The sequence below is a fragment of the Chiloscyllium punctatum genome, chromosome 38 (assembly GCF_047496795.1).
Source record: "Chiloscyllium punctatum isolate Juve2018m chromosome 38, sChiPun1.3, whole genome shotgun sequence".
Taxonomy (NCBI): domain Eukaryota; kingdom Metazoa; phylum Chordata; class Chondrichthyes; order Orectolobiformes; family Hemiscylliidae; genus Chiloscyllium; species Chiloscyllium punctatum.
The window spans coordinates 44428458-44442902 of record NC_092776.1 but is presented as its reverse complement, the minus strand read 5'-3'; the positions used below and the strand labels follow the sequence as shown (position 1 = coordinate 44442902).

The window sequence follows — 14445 nt, the reverse complement described above, 5'->3', positions numbered from 1 at the left end:
GTTTGAAAAGGTTTGCTGTGTGTAGCTTGGCCAGAATACAGTTGCATTGAGAAGTATTCCAGACTAAATACATTGTAATGCAATTAAAACTATTAATAGTTTTGGAGTACAGGAAGTGTAGCCCCTTGAGTGTATGGTTGGTAGATTTTATTGAAGGTGTTGGAATCTGGATCAAGCTCTCTCCTGAGCTGATAGCTGAAATGTCAGACTGCAGAGAGAGGGCATTTATCCTTGGATAAGGATTTTCCATCTTCAGGATATTCAAAATGTTTCACGTCTGTTTTCTCTAGCAACTAATTTAGACTAAAATGTCACATGAGATGTATAATCAGTTGATTTGTTGATCGGGATGCGAAGAGAGATGAGTTTAAGTGCCTATTTAGAAACCCACTAGTTGCAGTATGGAAGTAGGCTGTTTGGTCCAACCAGGCCATACCAGCTTTGTTTCCCTTGTGGAGGGAGGGTGTGGTGCTAATTACTCTGGCCCACGGAGTTCCCACGATCCTTTCTTCTACTTTTTCATCAGATACACTACAATCTAATTCAGTCTGAATAATCTGAGGGGAAATGTTTTATTTTAAGCAAGAAGGATCTCCAGGGATTTGTACAGGGACCTCAGCCTTTCAGTTTGTATATAACATATAGTGATGACATTTTAGATGCTTTCTTAGTAGGGATTCTGAGGATATGGCAGTGTGAAAGAGTAAAAGGCTTTATGGATTTGCTTGCGTGCATGTGATTTAAAAGCTAATATGCAGGCCAAATGTTTTAATTGCTTGGGAGTTTCCCATTCAATGGGATAAAAGGATAATTTAGTTGAACAGACCCCCTGGTCAGACCACAGTTTGGAGCCTTGTTTTTGGGCAGCAAACCTAAGGTAAGATTTGTACACATTGTCCTCAACGGAGATGTGGTGCAGATTCACTGGAATGAAAGGAATTTGAAGAAAATTTGCGAAAATAATATTGCATTCCATGTAAGGTAAGGGACTGATCTAATTGGATTCTTCAAGTGGGTAGTGACAGAAAAGCGATCACCACCACTGGGAATCCAGACAAGCTGATATGGCCTATCACTCCCAATTCTAAGCCAATTTAAGAGTGAAAATAGAAATTGGGACAGCAGAAATCTGAAAATCTCTTCCCATCCTCTTTCCACACCCTGCCCCCTTTCAACTCACTCCCTGCTGTGGTTTCTGAATGAATGGAATTTTCCAGTTAGGATTTAATGTTTATTCCCTAGGTTAAGATGTGTGTAGAAGTGGATGCACAGTGTGGTCATAACCTTATTTAAGTAGAACAGATTCCAAGGGTGCACTGAGACTTAAATGTGTCCATTATGGAGTCCATTTCTCTTGGCTATGTCATATGTGGCTGTTCTACAGTAAAAAGTATGCACCAGTGGCCTGTGTAATGTTGGTTTGAAAGAGTAGCGACTTTGCCTTGCCAGTGACACAGAGACCTTTTTTTCATAAAATTCTTTTTGGGAGGGACTGTTTTATGTTGCAGAGCTAAATATTTAAACTAGCTCTGACTCACTGCTGGAAGGAATGGCGTTTGGAACTGAACTGGTCTGGTCTTGCATTTATTTTAGATCTTCAGAATATTTAAAAAAATTCCAGTCTGTTAAGCAGTGCAAGATCACTGGAGATGTAATACAGATCTTAAAATGGTTTTCAGGCATTTTCATAGGGACCTATTCAAATATCTCTAGAACGGAGTCCTATTTTCAGAAATCTGGTGCCAATAATGGAAACAACAGCAATCCTTGGGACATGTGCTTTTACATAAATTGCAACTTCTGTTTTGCTGTACATCTGTATATAAGTGATAGCCATACTGTGGCTGGGAGGAGATACTAGTAAGTTGAAGAGGAGGAAGGAGATGTAAGTTTTTGTGAAGTGAAAGTACTTTAGGATTCCCTCGACGAAAATAATGAGAGGGGGCCTTTGTGCTATGTTCCAGTTGAGGTGGTGACATTTGTATCAAAAGAACGTCAGACTGAAATGACCAAACTGGTCAATCTGGTACTGTTGATTACATCATCAGCCCATCCTTCCAGGAACTGAAGAAGGGGTAGACCTGGGTGAGAGCGTGAGTTAACTCAAGGGTGTAGGTCAACATGTACAGATTGGAAAGATGAGCGCTTCTTTTGAAACTCGCTGACAAATATTTAGCTAGTGGGCTAGTAGCTGATGGAGATTTGGTGTATTATTGGATGTTAGTGGCTTAGTTTTGGCAATGATAAGTTAACTGCTGAAAGATGATTTTATGCATGAGGTAATCTGGGGTTATTGTGTTTTAGGTTAAATGGAAAGCTGCATTTCAGCTGCTTTGCATTCTCCATTTTGCATCCTTGCTTTAGAAATTACTGCTTTCTTTAAAAGAAAAGCTGAACTTGCGGCTGAGAGTTGATTGTCTGTGCAGCTTGAATAATGAGACGAACCTTTTTCCAGCTGGTAGACTTAGTGCTCTAACCTACTTTGTGCCTCAAGCTATAGATTGTAAACAGGCATTATTAAGGTGCAACATCAGAGTAGAAGGAAGGGAAAATGGGTTACATCAAAAGTCTGTCAAGTTATTGACAACAGTTTGCATTTTCAACACCTTTTTAAGCATCCAATTTTTCCAAAAATTCATACTCTATATTGCGTGCTATCATCTGGATGCCCAGACTAATGCATGGCAAATAAAACTTGTTTTTTGCTCTTGTGTTGTTTTGACCCCTGAGCAACAGCTTATTTGTAATCCTCTCTAATATCATTAACTGTGGATACTATAGCCCAGAATTTGTTGTAATGGGGATTTCCACCATACGAGACCAGAGGTTCCCAAATTGTCTCGTGAACCTCTGAGACTGTGGGGTGGGGGGTGCAAACTGTTCAGTCACTTGTTTCAAGGCACCAAAGGCAGCCATGAAACTGATAGCTGTGAGCTTCCTTTTTTCCATGTTGTCTTTTCCACAGTCAGTGGGCACAATTTATTCATCTGCTCTGAGGCCTGATTGCAGCTACAGCATGTGAAAGATGTTTCATGTTTTTTTTCAGGGCAAACCCAGCAGTTTTAATTTTTAACACCTTCCTCAGCCCTCTCCAACACTCAACAATGCACTCACTCAATGGTTCCCTAACCAACTTGGCAGCTGCTGAATAACCCTCTCTATTCTACGCCCTCCTGTCCATGTATACTAGATTTTCACTCTGGGATCATGTGAAGTTGAAGGTAATAAAATGGGTTGTTGCAGAAAAGTGTTTGGAAAGCAGCGATCCTCTTTGTCCTGCTCTATCTTTCCAGTGAGAAATTGATATGAGAACTTGCTGGAGAAATGGTGGTTCATTGTGACCGGATGGGGAGAGGTGTGGCCAGTGGATAAACTAAAATGCCATTGAGATGAGATGCTATAGAATCCAAAATGCTATAGAAAAAAAATTGAATATTATATTATGCTCACATTTTGCCCAATTTCAAATTGTTTTATCGCTGGTCTGTTCTCTTTATGTCTGGCTCCATCATCAGATGGAAACCTGAAGCAGCTCCTGTGTATTCTGACCTTGCTCCTTTTCCCCAGCACCTCTAATGAATATCACGGAAGCTATAAACTTTCAGGTGTCATTTTCTCAGATAGTTGGCCGTCCCATTGCCATTATTGACTACTTTTATATTTTAATGTGAAATGGGGCATGTTTTACTACAGGCCATATTTGAAACACATTGGATGAACAATTTAAATTGCCATGCTATGGGGAAGAAAAATCAGATTTAGTTTAAGGCAACTTACTTGTTTTCGGGGATCTGTATAATACTTTGTCACTGTAATTATGCGTGGCACGGTGTCTCTGTGGATAGCACTAATGCCTAAAAGCACCAGGGACTTGGGTTCAATTCCAGCCTGGGGCAACTCTGTGGAGTTTGCACATTTTCCCATGTCAGAGTAGGTTTCCTGCAGGTGCTCTGGCTTCCTCCCAGATGTGTGCAGGCTAGGTGGATTGATCGTGCTAAATTGCCGATAGTGTTCAGGGATATACAGGTTAGGTGGATAAGCAACAGGAAATGCAGGGTTACAGGGATAGTTTTAGGGGGTGAGTCTGGTTGGGCTGCTCTCGAGTCTGTGAAGACTTGATGGGCCAAAAGGTCTGCTTCCACATTATAGGGAGTCCATAAAATTCTATGAATAAACAACTAAAATAAAGAATTTATTGTTTAAACATGCTCCCAAATCATTCTACATGTAGTGGCAATCATAGTGCTGTCAATTTACTTGATGTGATCTTGCCATTGCGTTTAATTTTGTCACAAATCAGCAATTTACTGTCCTACTTTTCCCATAAAATTCTCTTGTGGAGCAGCAGACAAATCCTAGGAAATTACATGGTGTGATTGATATCAAAAGTTAGTTCTGCCCAACTTGTGCAATAATTAAACAAATTCTGGCCCTTATTTCCATAACTGAGGAGAAAACCACATTCTATAAAAGGGCTATTAGGTCACATTTTTACTGTGGTGAGAAATCATAAAATCCCGACAGTGCAGAAAGATGCCATTTGGCCCATCAAGTCTGCACCAACCCTCAGACCATCCCACCCAGACTGATACATTAGCCCTGTATAATGTTGTAATCTGGGCAAGAGTTTGATTTGTATTTGTGGTATTTTGGTGGCATGCCAGGCAAAATACCGTTTATCAGAAGCGAATAGTGCTGCTCAGTTAGGAATGTTCTGCATGTTTTCAGTTTTTGATATTGCATCCAAACCTCCAAATGTTTGTCAAATTTCTGCATCCACAATAGTCTCCCCTTTAATTCAACAGAAAAGTTTTCCTTTTTTAAACACAAAAAAGCCATAAAGCTTGAAATGACATTAGATGCGCCATCAATGCTCCCTCCCCCTCCCTCAAACACCAAATACTTTTACAAACAACACATTTACTTTTTTTGTTTTGAATGAAGAATGAGTTAGTCTAACACTGAAGAAATTAATTTTAAACTAATTTTGTATCAGAAATGTTATCTTAAGTTGTTGCATTATTCTCATACTGAGGACCAATCCACTTTCCTGAAATTATCTCGTAAACATAGATTGCAAGGAGAATCTGGGCAATAGCAATGAAGGTGGTCCAAACGAGGGCCTGGCATAGTTTCACATGAGACCAGTTAATTAGACCCACAGGAAGGTGATGCAGTTATTCTAAACAGGATAGGTGGAACTTAATGTGAATGTTGATTGACTTTCGTCCACGCAATTTTGGTTAGATCCGAGAATCTGAAGTGTTCAGGCTTTCTTAAAAAAAACTTTGAATTCATCTTTTACTTAGCCAGTGCTATGCACTGTAGCTGTGCACGTTCCTCTTTGTGGAATGCAAGTTGCTTAGTATGAGCAATGACTTCTGATAGCATTCAAAATTGTGAAGTCTAGACTACTGAATTTTTATTTCTTTTTAAACCACCTTTAAACTATGATCATCTTCTGTACCTAAACTTAAAGTGAAGTGTTTTGGATATTGCAGCATTGATTGAAAGGTGTAGTTGGTAATGTAGCAGGCCGATCAGTGTAGTTTGAGTAGTGCAGAGTTTACAGTACTGTATATGCTTGACGAAGCAGGTTCTGCATAGGGAGAGTAACAGCACTATTGCGATGTATTTGTGGTAGTTCAGGGAGGATTTCCGTCCGTGCACATTACTGATTAGTTTTCTCCTGCAATTTTACAATGCTGTCTTCATTGAAGTATGCACGCCACCTCCAAGCTGCTGATCTTGAGAGATCTTGGACTCAGCTTACATCACATGCCATATTTAAAACCCCCAATGTTCAGCATTTCAATCACTGCCTGCCTGCCCTGAAGGTGCCACAGGCATCTGTATGGGCTGGAGAAACACACAGGCATGCCACCATAAGTTAACCTTCCAAAGCCCAAAAGGTCGAGTGCCACAATCTTCCCTCTGCTACTTTGCAGTCATACAGCACCAAGACTCATGGTCAATCAATGTCAATATTCCATGCAGCATCTTTCCTCAATGAGTCCAAACACCTGCTGCCCCCCCGCCCCCCCCCACCAAAAATGGTCAACCTTCTCCAATCCCTTTTCAAAAAAAAATCAGCAGCATGTCGTCGTCGTCGTCGTCTCTGTCTGTAAATTAAGAACAAATGAAATAGAAACAGAAGCTAGTCGAATGGCCCCAATAGCCTGCTGCTACACTTCAGATTTTGTTGATATGATCTTGGCCTTATCTCCGTTTTGCTGCTGCATCCCGATAACCCTTCAGTCTTTAGATTTTTTTTCAAAAGGTGCTCACTCTCACTTGAAGGAGAATAAAACTATTGACCAGGATCTCCTCTTTTGTATAATTACAGCAAACCTTCCTTTTTATAATCGACCCCTCTTCTGGTGAAAGCCAACATTTTACTTGTCTCATTATTTGCGGGACCTGGATGCTACCTGTTCTGTGTACAAGGATACCAAGATTCTTCATAGCAGCATTGTTTATTTTTGTCTATTTAAATAATGTGAAGCTAAGCTTATTGGGCTCCATGTTCCAAAATTTTGCCGATTCAACTCACCTGTTGATATCCCTTTGCAGGCACACTTGCTGTTCCCCTCCCCCCTCCCCACAATATTGGGATGACCAGCAAATTGTGTCGAGAGGTTGAGGATACTTAAGGCTACAACCCAGATTGCTGTGGCAACCTACTAGTTAAAATATGTCAGCAAGGAAATCGCCCTTTTTCTTAATTTTGACTTTGCTTGGCTAAATGTCTCCTTTTAAGATGTCTGCCATTACTTATCCACCAAGTTAATTTTTATATCTTAGTTTTCTCAAGGTAAATCTGTTTTCAGTTTTGCAATTGTCTTTAAGCTTTAACTAGCTTCTGGCCCACATTTCTCACCCTCAAACTCTTGAAATTCTTCTTTTATGATCAGTCTTATGTTGATCCTTTCCTATGAGATGATTAATCCTGCCTTATTAAACTCCTCCTGGTCTATGTTGATCTGTTTATGGGTTTGTTCCACAATATTTTTCCAGGTAACTGACCTGAATGCTATCTGTATTCTTATTCTCAAAGTTGCCTTTCTCAGTAAGACTTGCTCTGTATGTGAAGATTAAATTCATCTCCAATTTTTGGCAGCAGTTATCTTACAGGATCCTATTGATTTGATTTCCTACTGAGTTTGGCTATTTTCAGGAGTCTTGGGGATTAATCACACTGAGAACATCATGTCCTTGCTAATTTTTATCTCTGCCTAAACTGATCCTACATCTTGATCTTCTGAGCAAAGATTATTTCTCTCAACTATTCCAATTTCATTTTCCAATTCTTCATTCCTTTGCACCTCCTTTTTGGAAATGTCAAGTGCAACTGTTTAGTTCCTAACCACAGTCACTTTGAAATCGCGTCTTCATACGATGTGTTAACCAAAATTGTTTCTATATGTACCACCACCAATTCATCTAAGCTTTACAAATACACACAGCATTTGCAGCAATCCTTTTTAATTTTGTTTTTTTTCTGCTGTTTTTTTGCCTACTTAGGGCCTCTGGGACGCATCTTTTGATTGGGTTAGATGTGTCTGTCTCTTTCTATTGTTTTCAAAGTTTAAAAATCTCAACACCAGGTTATAGTCCAACAGGTTATTTGGAAGTACAAGCTTTCAAAGCGTTGCTCCTTCAGGTAGTTTTAGAGAAAGTGTGGACTGCAGATGCTGGAGATCAGATTTGAAATTTACCTGTCATTCCATGCACATTATCTGCTGTATCCGTTGCACCTGATGTGGTCTCCTCTACATCGGGGAGACAGGACGCCAACTTGTGGATAGTTTCAGAGAACATCCCTGGGATACCCGCACCAAACAACACCTTCCCCCCCCCCCCCCCCCCCCCCCCCCCCCCGCCCCATGGGGTTATTAGGTTGGATGTCTGCCTCTTCGTATCATTTTCAAAGTTAAAAATCCATTTGATTATCTTTTTGAAACTCTATGAAAAGAATTATGATAATTCTGGACTTGGCAGCGGATGTATTTGGAGTTCCTCTGCCACTTTAGCTGTGGTACTTTGTTTCCCACTTGCAGGAAAGCCTGAATTTCCAACTTCCTAGCTATGATGAAAGCTCAGGAAGAGAATTGCTATCCCATTTATGAAAATGTTCCAAACACAAACTATAGAATCTCAAACAGGAAAGTGGTTGAACAGTCATTATTTCCAAAAGTGTACAAAAAATGTTGCTATTTTATTGTTCATATTTTCAATTCTCTTTGCTCCCAGTTGCTCCTGACCTTAGTCTTTTTTTATTATTGTGGTAAGCAAACTCAAACTGCCTATGTTAAAATTTTGATTTCAACCTTCAGGCTGTGATAACCTGTTCAGCAGGACTTAATGCAGCTTGCAAAGAGTTAATCTGCCATTGCAGAATACAATGTCATTCGTAGTATGCATGTGTGTATGCCTAGCTTGTTGAGGCTAGTCTGCGCAGCATAAACCTTGCTTTCTCGAACTTTCATCAGTTAGGAATATGCACTACTCCTTTTTACCTAGTTCTCTTTTGCATTAAATTAAGTGGACTACAGTAATTTGGACTGAATTAAAAATTTGGAACACCTTTTTATAAGTATATAGTTTTTTTGTATTTGCCCAACTTTTTTGGTAATGGGTTACAATCTCTTGGTATGCAGATAGAAATGACCTACACAATTATCTTGCTTCATCAGCTGTTTGGTGACTTAAAGGGAAGGCTGGATTGAGAGTCTTGGGATCTTGTGCTTCCAGAATCATCTTAAGACCATAAGACACAGGAGTGGAAGCAAGGCCATTTGGCTCATCGAGTCCACTCTGCCATTTAGTCAATTCCATTTACCCGCACTCTCCCTATATAGCCCTTAATTCCTTGAGATCAATCTCTGCCTTGAAGACACCCTACGTCCCGGCCTTCATTGCGCTCTGTGGCAATGAATTCCACAGGCCCACCGCACCCTGTCTGAAGAAATCCCGACACTCTGCCTTCTGTCAGACAGCCAATCCTCAGTCCATGCCAGTAGCTCACCTCAAACACCATGGGCCCTCGCCTTACTCAGCAGCCTTCCGACAGGCACCTTATCAAAGGCCTTTGGAAGTCTAGATAGATAACATCCACTGAGTTTCCCTGGTCTAACCTACTTGTTATGTATTCAAAAATTCTAACAGGTTTGTTAGGCATGACCTCCCCTTATTATATCCATGCTGCCTTGTTCTAATCCGACTCTGCACTTCAAAGAATTTAGAAATTTCATCCTTAACGATGGATTCTAGAATTTGACATAAAACTGAGCTTAAGCTAATTGGCCAATAGTTTTCCATCTTTTGTCTTGATCCTTTCTTGAACAATAGGGTTATAACAGCCATTTTCCAATCATCTGGGACTTTCCCTGACTCCAGTGATTTTTTTTTTTTGAAAGATTACAACCAATGCCTCTGCTATTTCTTCAGCCACCTCCCTCAGAACTCTAGGATATAGCCCATCGGGGCCAGGAGATTTATCAACTTTTAGACCTTTTTTTGGCTTTTCTAGCACTTTTTCTCTTTTGTTATGGCTACCATACTCCACTCAATTTTTGGGATATTACTCATGTCTTCCACCGTGAAGACTGACACACAGAACTTCAGCCATTTCCTTATCTTGCAGCACTAGCCTTCCAGCATCAATTTCTACTTTTGCCTCTCGTTTGTTTCTTATGTGAAAGTTCTTTCAATACTATCATTTCTAATATTACTGACTAGCTTATCTTCGTATTTGATCCTCTCCTTATTTCTTTCTTTGTTATCCTCTATTTTTGTAGTCTTCCCAATCTTTTGAGTTCCAAGTGCTCTTGGTCACTTTATAGGCTCTTTTCCTATGATATATTTCCTGACATCCCCTCTCTGGATAATTTTTCTTTTCTTTGGGATGAACCTCTGTAATGTGACCTCAATTACATCCAGAAGCTCCCGATGTTGTTGCTCTACTGTCTTCCCCACTAGGTTCTGCTTCAAGTCGATTGTATTGGTTATTCCAGAGACTAGGGCATCATCACAGATTAATGCAGATGTGTTGGGGAGGCTAAAATGGTTGCTCATCAGTGTTCATGTTGTTTTGACACAGGAGCCTGAAGATTTCAATGATAGCAGTTATTTCAGTTCTTTGAACTGGCTTAATATCCAGTCATCTAGTAGATTTAGACATCCTTCACAAATTATGAAAATCTAACACATTGCAACTTGATTCTGCTCTTGTGTTGAGCCACAATTATTTAAAAGCTGCTTTGTTGCTTGTAACTGGGTGTACAATGCATAAATGTGTCTTATGCAAATAATTGGCAATACATCAGGAAAAGCTGCTTGTTGTTGGAATCATTGGGTTCATTTCCTTTTAACATGATGTTTGTTAATGGGATTGGTCATTAGTCAGCAACCTGGGTGTGGTTTTAATGCTGCCTTAGATGGTTACAACAGCTTTACTTGGTTTTAGTCAAAGTAATGAGGAAAGGGTAACAAAGATTCCCTTGCTCGTGTTGCCCGCATTCCAAGATTCTATCTTCAGGTTACCACATGTAATCAGCTTGACAGTCATTCTTTTGTCTCCAAGTGGTTAACTTTCCACATCCTATATCAACAGCTGGTTTTATGTCCCTGACTGTTCCCTTTTTAACAAATCTCTTTGGATAAAATTGCTTTCAATTCCTATTTCTTGCTACCTTGAATAGACTTAGCAGCTTTCCTGTCTAAGCTGCAACTAATTTTTATCGAAATGGTGCCTTGCTTGATTCACATTTGATTTAAACCATATCTGTCCCTCAATACCAAGGCAGCCCACTTCTGTTTGGCTTCAGTCTGCTTTGATCTGCCACTGCTGTTCAGTTACCTGGCTGTGTTTCTGTCATGGAGGGGAAAAAAACTGGGTTTTAATTTTGTTGCCACTTGCTATTCTTAATTTATTAAAGATGTATACATTTTGGGAATAGTATTCCGTCCACCTCACTTTTTTTTAAGCAAGAGATTAATCAGCTTCTGTTGAATAAAACTGAACTGTAAGCACTTGCACAACCTTCAGGAGTGATGGGGCGACCGGACAGGAGCAAGGTTTGGAGCTAGTGCTGGAGGACACCAGGAACCCGGTAATGGTTCTGGACTGGTGAGGGAGGTTTGGTGGAGAATAGTGATGAGAAGCCTAGTGATGACAGCAGAATCGTTTTGGTTGTACGCTGATCCTCTTGCAGACACAGACTTTGTGTGAAAGAATAAGAATTACCTTGATGTCCACTCGAACTGTTGCAATGACTGGGCTGTTGGTTGATTTGCCCTCGTGGATTTATTTGGTGAGCATGATGGATTGTCACTTCGAGACTGATCATGTGACATGATAGCTATCTTTGGAGGGAAATGTTAGACTAAATCTAACATTTGCTGCCTGCAGAGTTGAATACAGTGTCGAACAAAGCTGTTATGAAGCACAGTTTTTGGCCTCTTTCCCTTCTTGAAAAGTAATATCTGCTATCTTCGTTTTCCCCCGTACCCCTACATCCAACCCAACTTAAACTTTGCTCATGGGAACTTTTACAGGATGGCAGAGGCAGGATGACTTTACAGCTGCCTCAGTCAGTAAGAGCCCATCTTGCTCACTACTTTGTCTTCCTGAATCTGCTTCACCATATTCCCCGAAACACAAACTCCCTTAAAGATGGTGTGGCGCAACAAATACCCCTCTCATTGTATTGTTCTCTAATAGGTGGAATGTGCACCCTCCCTTGGAGGTTCCTTTCTATAAAACAAATCCTTTTACTATGGGAATAGCTGGGACTATAAAGCTAGCTATTGATGCAGAATGGGCCAAAAGACCATCATTTGGGACAACCTCTGTATTTGTCTGTATTATGTAAGAAAAGTTAGTTTTTGGATCATTAGGCAGGGAGTAATGGCAGTATTTCCTCTTTTTTTACATTGTCGTGCAATGCTGGTGTGCAAATGTTTGGAGAAATTCATTGGCTGTGCCATCAGGAAATGAAGGTCAATATTTATTCCCAAGTCAGTATTCCTAAAGAGGAAAATAACTTGCACATCATTTTAATTGAGACTCTGCCATTTGTGAAAGTGTCGCTATCCAAGTTTATCGTCTGTTGACAGCTGCATTTTAGGAGTGATCAAATATAAATGACATGCTTGGGAGACTGGGGGTGGGGGGGAAGAAAACCCAGGAAATATGGATGTAATTTGTTTTTTTCCTAATAGTTTAGTATTGCTGGCATCCAGCCCCTCAAAAGTACGTAGAGATATTTTAATTTTGAGTTCTGAAATGGAGTACAAGTGCAAAACTTCTAGCTTTTCTAGAATGAAGAAGCACCTTTTTCAGGTTCTTCATTTGGCTTTTTCTAATTCCCTTGTTAACTGTTTGATTAGGTCAATAAACAAAATGCTAATCCCCTCAAGGTAGTGGTGCAAGATTTGATATCATTTTAAAATCAAATGCATGTACCCCAAATTTTTTTTAGTACACAAATGTAAGATGTCTCCAAGAAAACTGGCCATAATGTCATAACCTATGAATCTCATTGACCATTTTCCCTCCTTTTAGTTTCTCATTTTAAGCTTGTTTTTCTACATCCTACTAGAAGGTAGGCTTGGTAATAGTGAATGGAGCAAATCTCAGTGCTGTTAGATACATTCAATTTCATTGTTTCAAATTGAAATCATAACGTGGATATTGATGCTTCTGTTTGCACTATAACTCCCTGAACTGCAGCAATTGGCAGTCGAAGCTGTGGTAATGTTTTCTTCCATGACACAGGTACTGCATTGTAAGGTATAGAATTAGATTTTGAGTCTACAAAGTATAAACTCCAAGTGTGAGTTTCCTAATTTAAAACTCAAGTCGCTCCAAGTTTCTTACAAAATTTGAGTTTGTCTACAGTAGAACAACATTGTATTGGTGTTCCACATTTTTTAAACATACATGAGCTGCTTAGGAAGATTTTGACATCAAGCTAAATAGTGATATTACATCAGATGTCCAAAATGTTGGCCAACGTGTTGGGTTTCCAAGCAGCTAAAGATGTAGCCATAACTATTGGAATAATTTAAAAACTAAGAATCACAAGGCTAGAATTAGGCCTGAGGGTTTGTGAAACTGGTAGAAATTAGAACTAGGCAAGAGTGGAAGAACTGAAACAATATTTTAAGAATTTGAAAACTATTGGAACAAGAATATGTTCATTCTCTACCTTGCCCTGAGGTCACCAACATCTCACATGCTAGGTTCCGCGCAGTTTTATTTTGTCTCTGTGATATCAGGGAATAGTTTGAGCAAGGGCTATGCCCACAATGATATCTTAACGGTGCTGAAGACCTGCTCCAGAACTAGCTGCATCTCTGTGAAACTGTTCCAGTACAGGTTAAAACATTTGCCTGTGCAGTTGTCTCATAGATGCATAACTTGTCCACAAAAACACAATTATTTCCCCTCAATTAACTTTTTTTTTTCTGAGCAAAATAGTGGAAAGGTTTAAATGCTATCAAGTAGTGCGTATAAACTTTGATCAGTTTGGGTTCTACCAGGGTCACAGACTCCTGATGTTATGACCTTAGTCCAAAAAAGGTCAAAACAACTGAACTTGAGGTGAGCATAACTGGACTTGACATCAAGACAACACTTGACTGGATGTGATGTTCAGGTTTCTTGACAAAATTGAAGTTATTGAGAATTGGAGAAGAAAACTCCACTCTTAATAGTTGCCAGACCTAGAGCGAAGGGAAATAAATGGTTCTGATTGTTTAGAGGCTATTAAGTTCAGTTCCAAGATTTGCTGCATCATGACAGACTCCATCTTCATCTTCAATTGATTCATCAGTGATCATTCTTCCATCACGTGGTCATAAGTTCACTGCAATTACAAATGTCCATTCACCACAACTCTTACAGGAGCAATCTCTGCCTGCTCATAGCAAGACTGGGTCAAACTGCAGGCTTAAGTGGCAATTAACATTCTTCCATTCTCAGAATATCTAACTATCTCTCCATGATGTCGACTGAAGTTCCCCAGTATCAACATCATAGGGGTCGTCATTGACTAGAAACTGGATCAAATATGCACAGCCAACAAAAGGTGGTCAGCGGCTGGGAATTCCCTGACAAATAACAGTCTTGTTGTCCACCAACAAACTACAAGTCGACGCTATGAAGAAATACTTGCTACTTATATAGTCAGGTGCAGATTTATCAACGCAACTGAGAGAAAAAGACACTTTATCTGCCACCTTTAAACAATCATTCCTTCCATCACTTTTTTTTAAACCTACATCCTCCTCATCTAGAAGTTTAAGTACAGCAGGCATGAGGGACATTGTCTGCAAGTTTTCTTTTGAGTCTCAACCTAATTTATAAATGTATTTCCATTTCTGAGTCTGATCCTGTACCCCCTTTCTAATAGCATTGTGGTTCACATTTTTTCCATA

The 14445-nt window shown here is 39.8% G+C and overlaps 1 protein-coding gene across 2 annotated transcripts in view; it reads left to right on the top strand.

Annotated features, from left to right (window-relative positions):
* LOC140463572 (myoferlin-like) overlaps positions 1-14445 on the top strand; it is a 231721-nt gene that overhangs the window by 24480 nt on the left and 192796 nt on the right. The window lies entirely within an intron of this gene.